Source organism: Hesperophylax consimilis, chromosome 25 (genome assembly GCF_061612785.1).
Source record: "Hesperophylax consimilis isolate HC1 chromosome 25, BYU_Hcon_1.0, whole genome shotgun sequence".
Classification (NCBI taxonomy): domain Eukaryota; kingdom Metazoa; phylum Arthropoda; class Insecta; order Trichoptera; family Limnephilidae; genus Hesperophylax; species Hesperophylax consimilis.
In genome coordinates, this window is record NC_142860.1 from 11823462 (window position 1) to 11833167 (window position 9706).

The following is a 9706-nucleotide window of genomic DNA, read 5'->3' on the forward strand; positions in this document are numbered from 1 at the left end:
TGCACACGACCTTGCATAAACTCTCGAACTGTGCAGCGAAATTTGCTCAGCCTTTTCCGTCGAAGCAAATAATTTGTAAGACTTGGGACGGGTTGTTTCGGAGAATTTGAACAATTCATCAAATTTCAACGTTCATTTTCAAGTTCTGTGAAAGATTTTTTCAAGTTCTGTTTTTATTTCAGTTATGTCAAGCAATTAGCCTATAATGATATAATAACAGAACTTGAATAGGACTTTCACAGAACCCAAAAATGAACCTTGAAATTTGATGAATTGTTCGAATTCTCCGAACCAATCCGTCCTTAGTCATTATGCCAATGATTTTTTTAAAGATAAATAATATATAACTGTTACTTCTTATGCAACTCTTGAATGGGAAAAATAAGTACGAATTCGGGCATCAAGTAGCAACTAAGTATTAATTGTTTCAAACATGACAACAAAATGCACAGTATTAGTACGAACGTTTTGCTTTAAAGAAGGTACATAATATTATATTATTTTCAATAAGGGCTCGCAGAATTCGCCGCAGTCACAGTCGTCACAGGCTAACAAACTTGCAAAACTAATAGTGCACGTGGTCAGAAGGTTGTCATCGGACTGTTAGTACTTATCCCGGCAAATGAGTTAAATTAGGGGGTGACAGGTACGAATACCTACCTGGCCAAGCCAACAAGAAGGGTGTGCACTGCGGGCAAAGGCATGGTTACATCGCGGAGAATGTTAACATAAGGTTTGGCAGTGTGGGGGAGTCCCTGCTCTCCTAGGGGGTGTTGTCGGGGGTAACCAGATAACTCAACACAATGATTGAATTATCACAATTTATTTATCAACACCTTTAAAAAGTGATGAAACAAAAACTTAAAGTTAAATAGGTTAAACAGGTTAGTTTTTTCATCACTTTTTGAAGTGTTGAATCGTCAATGTGTTGAGTTATCAGGGAACTGTCGGCGAGATGCTGCGGAGAGATAACGCATATTTAGCAACATTTAATTAAGTTTTTTTATGATTACTGGACATGGATTAGTGGACTACGGCATCCTATTTTTATGGGAGCATCGTACAAGAGTACCAAACTGTTAATGGGAACACATCGCAGAATAATACTACCTTGTGCTGAAGAACAATTAAGTACCGATGCTGTCGACTTGCTTCTCAGCATCGCACTTTGTCCGCCATCAACTCTCTTCCACCATACGAAGAAGCTAGTCTCAAGGAGCTAGTGGGACTATGTCATTCTTAATGAGGGAAAGAGGAAGGTTTGGAAGAGCCTGTCTGTTCAGATCTGTCATTATACGCGGCTTATGAAATTTCGAAGGAAGTTTCTATTCGGAATTGTGTTTATTTTACAATAATATTGGACAGCTTTAACATATTATTTGCGCTGAAAGAAAGAATTAAAGATTGATAACCGAAGCACGATGCAAATGTTATATTTATTATAAATTTCGTTAGCGTACTGAATTTCAAACAAACGAAAATAATTAGAATTAGTTAACTATTAAAATCCCTTACTAGCGTCCAGCTTTTTGACAAAACGGTTAAATAAATTATAAATTAATTACGTCCGTGGAATACAGTCGAGTAATATCGTTCACATCCAAAATTTTCACTAGATGTTAATATCGGATAATTAATCAAATATGTATAGGAAATATTGGGTATTCCGTACACTGTATACATTCGAATAATAATAATTCCTCCCTGTGTTATCGCTAATTGTTTATTCTGTATTCCGGGATAGCGCTTACAACAGAATCGTTAGTCTAATTTATGCCGGCAATTAATTCCAATAATCGAAATGTCGGAATGGCCGAACGCTCGGGCACGGGATTCTGCGCTCCGTGTGTGATACACAAAGGAAATTAACAACGATCATTATTACTTGACAACAAATATCAATTTGGACTTTTCCACGAGGAAATCATAACAGATATAAAATATTTTTTGAAAAGAGAGAAACATTCCCGGGTTACGAACAACTTGACAATATAAAATAAATCCCTCTACTTTTTTTTAACATTAAGCCCACACAGGAGGCCCTGAGGAAAATAATTTCCCTCAGGGCCTATGTCATCTTTAGGGATGCTGTGTGGAAGGTATTTTTAAGGAAAGGAAGGATATGGAGTTCTGGGAACGAAAAGGGTATGATAGGAATCTGGGGGTCTGTATGTCCAGGAGTGACGTATGAATCCATCCCTCCTACAGCGATGCAAGGTGATGGTTCGAATGAAGATGTCAAAAAGTGTCTCCCTCAACTAGCCTCACCCGATCCCACCTGGACCTCACCCCATAAACCCGGCGCCCCTGCTAAGTCACCAAACGTTGTGAACCACTTGGGACGACCTATGGCAAATGTGTTAGTTATCCAATAAATGGTTCCAGGGGCGGCGGTACCCAAACCCGTCTCCCAAATTGGTCATTACATGTTAATATTTTTTAAATTGTAAAAAAACTACCACGGCGATATTATGATTAATAATTCTATTCAATTTTCCATTTTCACAAAAAAATTTCGTCAATCAGCTCAATAGAAAGAAAGAAAGACTACATTAGGTATGCAAAGAACAATAATTGTTTTATTAACGTAATGAAAAAAGAGATGTAATCATTATTGATTTATAAATTGTTATTGAATGGAATTAGAAATTAAATCCGTAAGCACTCTAGACGTTCAAGGAATGATGAGATTCGGAAATAATGGAAGGTAATTAACTAGATTACATAAGCGTAATTAACTAGATTACACAAGAAAGGGACCTTTAGATATTTTGCACTTGTAGAGCGGATGAGAGGAGAACGTACATGACGCAAGTGGATGAAAGATATTGTCTGGGGTATCCCAGAAAGACATGGTACAAAAAAATTAATTACTGATTTATTTTTACCTGTATGCCTCATTATTTCATTGGGTGAAGTTAACCAGGTCTTGGTAGAAGATGTGCCTGCCCACCATGCATGGCTGGAAGGATCGGTACACCGCAGTGGGAGGGATGGATTCATATGTCCGTCATTCCTGGACCCACTAACCCCCTCCCCCCAGATTCCTTATTTTACTTTTTTCTTTCCAGAACTTCGTCCTTTCTTTAAAAATACCCTACACACAACGTCCCCAAAGATGATATAAGCCCTGGGGGAAATTATTTTGTGGAGTTAATGTAAAAAAAGTAGGTCGATGTGGAGAGTCGAACCCGAGAACCGTGGCACTGCAAAAAAATTACCACACAACAACGCACGGGAGTAGTGAAAGTACAGTAGTAGGACATGTACGCCGGTAAGTAAATATCAAGTACCCGCCCGGTTAGGAACACGCCGAGTACGCCAGCACTCGAAGCCAGCACTCGAAGCCAGCACATTAGCGATTATAACATCTCGTCACTAAACACTGTCGCAAGAATGTGTAATGCTACCGCGCACTTGACATATGCTGCCTTTACATACGTATTTTATTTTCCGTAAGTCGATCACGTAAGTTACTTATGGCAAAATTACCAATGTAAACAAAGTCTCTTACCGTAATATATAGCAAGTTACAGAAGTCGTAAGAGGCGTAAGTTTTTGACGTCCGCTCGAACTTACAGCCTTCTCACAGCTTATGAAATCAGGTTAAGTTGAAACGATTACCGTAAAAAATGGTACTAAAACGCGCCAAAGCGAGATGTAATAAATTAAAAGACAGGTTTTCATAGAATTTTTTCAGAACTAGTTTTTTAACTATGTGAATTAAAATCTGATTAGAATAATTTAATAAGATCATTGTCAACTCCCGAAAACAATATAAAAATAACACTAGATAGAACTCAAATAAGCACAATGAAAACAAATGTAAACGGAAATAAAATTTTCTGATTCCAAAAAGCGAAGAGATATCATTTATTTTTCAGGTGAAAAAAGTTTTCTAAAAATGAGCATCCTTCTTTTTAATTATTGGTCCAACCCTTTATAATCTCAACGCATCTGTTTATAACATTACGTATGTGAATTCAAAGTCAGTTACTGTTACCTGGCTGTCATTCGGATAAAATTAATGAACTCCATTCAATTCCGCCGTTAACGGAACAAAACCGCATGAAGAATTGTTTTATCTCAAACCAATCTTTATTTAAATTCAAAATTCAAAAAATATTTATTGCACAAAAAGAGTACAAAGGGTATAGCTTATAGGTTACATCCTATTTCTTCCAGTTGGGCCTTTTCTTCTTTATTGGCAAAATCGCGTAAATTTGACAGCGGCAAATCGCTGTTCACGGGAAGCCCCATCTTACCGCAAATAAAATTTCCGGTGTAGCGGTCGCTGTAGGCTTATGATTGTACAGCCAGCTTAAGAAATAGACACGAGACATGAGAATGGAGCTCTCATGATCCTTGTGCGCTTTATTTATCAGAAGGTAATCGGAGTGCGAAAACTTTAAATTCCTAGATAAAAACGCCGTTTCTTCAATAAGCGAAGAATGAAGAAAGGAACATTGTTCTTGAAACATGTTGATATCAATAAATAATAGTGAAAAGTAAAGATTTTTTTATATACAATGTATTATTTATATATTTAATTTTGGATAGACAGACCAGTGACACGCCCTTGAAGTAATTTAAACGCTAAGCGGCGCTATATGTATAATAATGACCAATAAATAAAATGTACACAACTGTTTTGGGAGACACTCATTGATTTATTCACGTTTCAACATCTTACCTTACATGCTCTTCCGTGGTGCAGATTCTTGACATGACACATAACAAAACTCAAGTATTGATTCAAATCAATGTAGTGGTAGTAGAAGATTTTCAAATATTGTCAGGTTATTCGTACTTCGGGAATGTTTGTCTAAACGGAAAAAAAATAATGCTTACCACTTTAGTTCTCTGCAAATAAGTCACACAATCCTCTTTCACCTGTAAACAAAAACAAATAAATAAACAAACATGTCATAATCAAGTATTTTGTAAACTCTCCCGTGAAAAAATAGTTTGTGTGTAAGTGATAAAAAAAATAAAAAAGCGTATACATTGAGAGATCAGTGGTTTTAAAATTGGTTTGAACGTTCCAGTGGTTTAGAGTAATGTGATGACAATTGCCCGTTTCTTGGTGGTATTTATCTAATATGTTCAAGATATCGGGGATGTATATAGTTTATGTTCGAACCATTGGCAACGGAGGGGTTTTATTATAATATACCTAGTGCTACCTCACACGAGAACGCTTGAAGTATAGGCACCACCGTGCTCAGGGGACGGGGTGCAGGGCAGAACAAGTTCCAAAGGGTACTCGGAGAGAACGAATAAGTTATCAGCGATTCAAACTTTCGTCATCCGAACATTGTGTTTGGATGAAGTTTTGTTAGCAGATGAAATTAGTAATAGTGCTAGAAGAAGGTACCGAAGTACCAACATCCACACGAGTTGAGTATCTACGTATTCCCTATTCCAAAGTTGCATTGCAGTTAGATGATAAATTGCATTTAAAACTTTGATTGTTAGTTCACGTACTTGCGAGTTGCGAGCGGCGTGAGTGGAAACATAAAATTATCCGTACGGCGTTGATCATAATGTATTTCTCAGAAAGATCACTGAGCATTGTTAAAGAAAACATATCTATATTCTATTTTAATATATATATTTTTAGTAAAAAAATCATGCAGCTTATTACATCTATCAACACGTGTTAGGGCTGACACTAGCACTAATTTCATCAAGCTATAACAATAATGTTTCTAACCTCAAAATTAAATATTACATTTAAATAATAATAATAATACGTATAGGTATATTACGTGCGAAAAAAATAAATAAATACACATTCAGTGTATAACTAAAGCACCATAACAACATTGTGTTAGTAAAATTAGTTAGAATAATTATTATTCTCATATCGATTAAGTTGACAAATGTCGTCAACATTTAAAAATGATGACTTTATTTTTTTGGTTTGTCTGAGAACTGAAGTTCCTTGAAGCTGAAACTGAAGTTAACTGTTCCTCATTTTGTAGATTAACTGCTGTAAATTGTTGTTTATTAAATAATAATAATAAAACGCCTTATTCTGAAAAAAAATCAGTATATATATATCAGTGCATGAGTGCCACCAAAATTTGATAGAATGCATTATCATCGACGAGTCAATCTGCCGAGTTACAGCTAGATCGGATTTCGGGAAGTGGGTTAATTTCCGCTACCAAGATTATACATTCATTAATTTATTACCGAAAACAAAAGTGAAATTCAAATAGACGTATTTAAAAATAATAATAATTGACAATCATACATACTATATAAACTACTATCTTTTATTAAATGTTTATTATCAAGAAGAAGATGATGGCGTGAAAAATACCAACGTTTTGAACTAACAACGATCCTAACCTAAAAACCATTACAAAGATGAGAATGCACCGGGAGCAAAGAGCAGTCATACTCGTACATGCAGAAATGCAAACAATACAAGTGGTGATACAAGCGCAACTTTCACATAAACCTGCAGAAGGTCCCAGTTGCACCACACATATTATACTACTTATTATATATGTGTAGGAATAGGTCGTACATTCATATACAAAGGTAATAGTTCTGACAGTGAAAATGTGGCCTGAACATTCTAGCAAAAATATTAATAATAATAAATTAATGGTACTTTTAATAGCAAAATCGTAATAGGTACTCTTGCATCTCATTTCAGGGTGGTAGGTACTCTAAGTATCGCCCCGACGAAAGAAAACAATTCAGAACAGAACGTTGCTTGAAATGGAAAAATCTTTAAACCGTAGATAGTGATTAGATCTTAATAGTCAGGTAGTTTTCAACTTTCCTTCCACTTTCTTCAGCCTCTCAATATATCAAAATTGGTGATGATATAAGGCCGGTAAATCAATTGCACTTTATCCTCGCATGATTGTTATATACGAGCTTAGCACATCACTCAACTATAACTCATATACTTAAATTTTGGCGAGACGAAAGTATCTGTGCAATTATTTACGTAAATGTCAAATTTGAAAGATGTATCACTGACTACTCGTTTGCGGCTAGCTAGGATTAAGTGGCCTAATTAGAACGCTTAAATTTTAGCAAGGATTCACGAGCATAGCGAGATAAAGAGTAACTGATATACCGGCCCACAATATAAGATATCTGTACGTACACAAAGGACGCGGGTTTCGGCTTTCATAATATCGGTGCTCAGTGCCCGTGTTCGTCGGCGGCAGTTGGCGCCGAGTTGAGAACACGTAGAACGCGGATAAAAATTGCGCCACCTGCGCGGTAGCCGGACAGCAGCTGTCAGTTTTGACAAAGATTTTTTACTTTCGGATAATCCTTTCTTGAAATCAAGAAATAAAACATGTGTACAGTGTGTAGAATATTTATTTTATCCCAGACTGGCGATTTATTGAAAACGGCGGCAATTAACAGTTCGCCCATTTTACAATTCGACACTACCTTCCCTCTGCTCAACAAAATAAGCGTCACTAACCGGCGTCACCGGCGAGTAGCAATTAAGAATTCACCTTTGACCGGTCGGTGGCCGAGTTGACATCGCGTTTGGTTCCCACCCTGGCGTAGTGTGTTCAATTCCTCGGCTGGCTAAGTCCTCCATCACAACACAAGCAACATTTTCAGCATACTGTGGTGGTAGTAGAAGATTTTCAAATATTGTCAGGTTAATCGTAATCCGGGAATATTTGTCTTTCATTTTAAAAATTAAAAAATAAATAAAAAATCCGGTAAAGCTTATCGGCGCCGCTACGCACTCACAAATCTGAACCTGCCTTCACTATGTGCGGTCTCATACGTTTACATACAAACATTCTCGCTGGCGCGTCTGCGCCAGTCGGCCCGCCTACGCGCCGACTAATCCGAAAGCCGAAACCCGCGTCCTTTGCGTTCGTACACTATGTATAGATTTTGCGGACTGCAAAAAAAGTTAAATAAATATTGTAGTTAAATGAAATATGCAACCAAAACTAGGTACCCTGCATTTATTATTACTTATCAGGATGTGCATTTTATGGATACCGTGAATATACGACAGGTTTACTCTCAAATACATACCTTATGCTGGTACAGTGAAATCATCGCAATAAGAGAGTTCGTAAAATGTATAAGTGGCGCACCAATAGTGATGTACCTAGCGAGCACATTTCAAACCGGTTAACCAGTGTAGAAAAGCACTAGAATGTTTTGTATATTCAATTATTTAAAACGAGAATAGTTGTATTTAAATTGTGTAAAAACGGAACACTCTGTATTTTGTGCATCGTTGCATTGGTACTTTCCGCATTTCCCAGTCACCGAGCACAAAAGTGCAGATTGCATGGAGTAGACCGGTAGACGAATGCAATTACAGGCTGTACGGGATTTAATGTGCAGCCATTGTTACGAGTTACGAGTGCGGCGGGCTACTTCACTACTCGGTGCATTTGTCCACAGCGCTGGGTACGTACTAGGTGCATTTGTACCTACATTTGTGCAGGTGGGTGAGTTTGTACGGTGAATAGTGGAGTTTGCAGTTTACGGGCTATTTTCACGTTCACGTGCACTTTAAGTCGATAAAGTTTTTTTTTCAAACAAAGCTCTGAGATAAAAATAACACTCTTTACTGATGAACGTTTTTAAAATTTTACACAACAATAAACAACCGTTTACCATTCACAAATGGTTGTTCATCAGTGGTGTAAAAATTAAAACTAATTTATTGGGGGGATTATAGATTTCTAACTACACATACACAATTAAATGATATCAATATAATCAGAAATGACAACTACGATTGGTATCATATAATATCATGACTAATATTGAATTACAATATTGCATGAATAAGAAAATCGGAATGGTACAAAAATCTGAAATAATATCCGCGGTGACAAGTTATTTTGGTATCGTAATCATTTCTTTGTGTAAAAAACGGCGTAGAAACAGCCGTTGAAAAACACATTTCGTACGGAAGAGGCCTAAAAAGTAACAATTGAGTCATCGAAACTGGTTATACAAGGCTTAGGAAAGATATTTTTGATACATCTATTTCTTGGCGAGTGATAAGGCGTCAAAGCATTGATAAGGACGATAAGGAAAACCCGAATATTAGCTTACATCGCCTGCTCTGTGATACGTCATATTTTATACTGTACTATCAATATAATATATGTAATTACTTAATGGTTAAATAGTGGAGCACAAAATCAATCCGTAAAAAATATAATAGTAATTCACCCTTTTAATTCATTCTTTTTTGGAAAGGAAAGAGAGGAATTTATGGGAAGGAAAAAGGTATGAGGGCTGGCTTGGAATCTGGGGGTGGTCAGTATGTCCGTAATCGACGGACATAATATATGAATCCATCCTTTCTGCTGCGGTGCAAGTGTTGGTTATCCAATACATGGTTCCCATACCCGCCTCCCAAAGTATAATACATCAATTTTTATTAATAGACGTATTTTTTTGTTGGTTTGACTGAGGATTGAACCTTCTTCCCCGGGACTGGCTCCTACCTTCTATAACCACTGGAACGATTTCGGTCGAAAAATCGACCACTTTTATTTTTCTGCGATTGATATCGGTCCAAAAATGGACCGATTTTTCTACCATTCGTAAAATATTTATTGTAATTATTTAAAACGTTTCCATGGCCAGCTACTTGTTTTATCGAATAGCTGATAATATATTCTCTTTGTCTATGAACTTATCCGTTGTCTTTGAAGTGTTATTTAACGAG

General features: G+C 36.7%; 1 protein-coding gene across 7 annotated transcripts in view; it reads right to left on the reverse strand.

Annotated features, from left to right (window-relative positions):
- Positions 1–9706, reverse strand: part of CtBP (C-terminal binding protein) — a 250706-nt gene that overhangs the window by 84560 nt on the left and 156440 nt on the right. For all 7 annotated transcript variants that reach the window (XM_089646920.1, XM_089646917.1, XM_089646919.1 and 4 more), the window contains one exon: positions 4852–4893. The gene's annotated coding sequence lies outside the window, so the exon portion shown is untranslated. The remainder of the gene's footprint in view (positions 1–4851; positions 4894–9706) is intronic.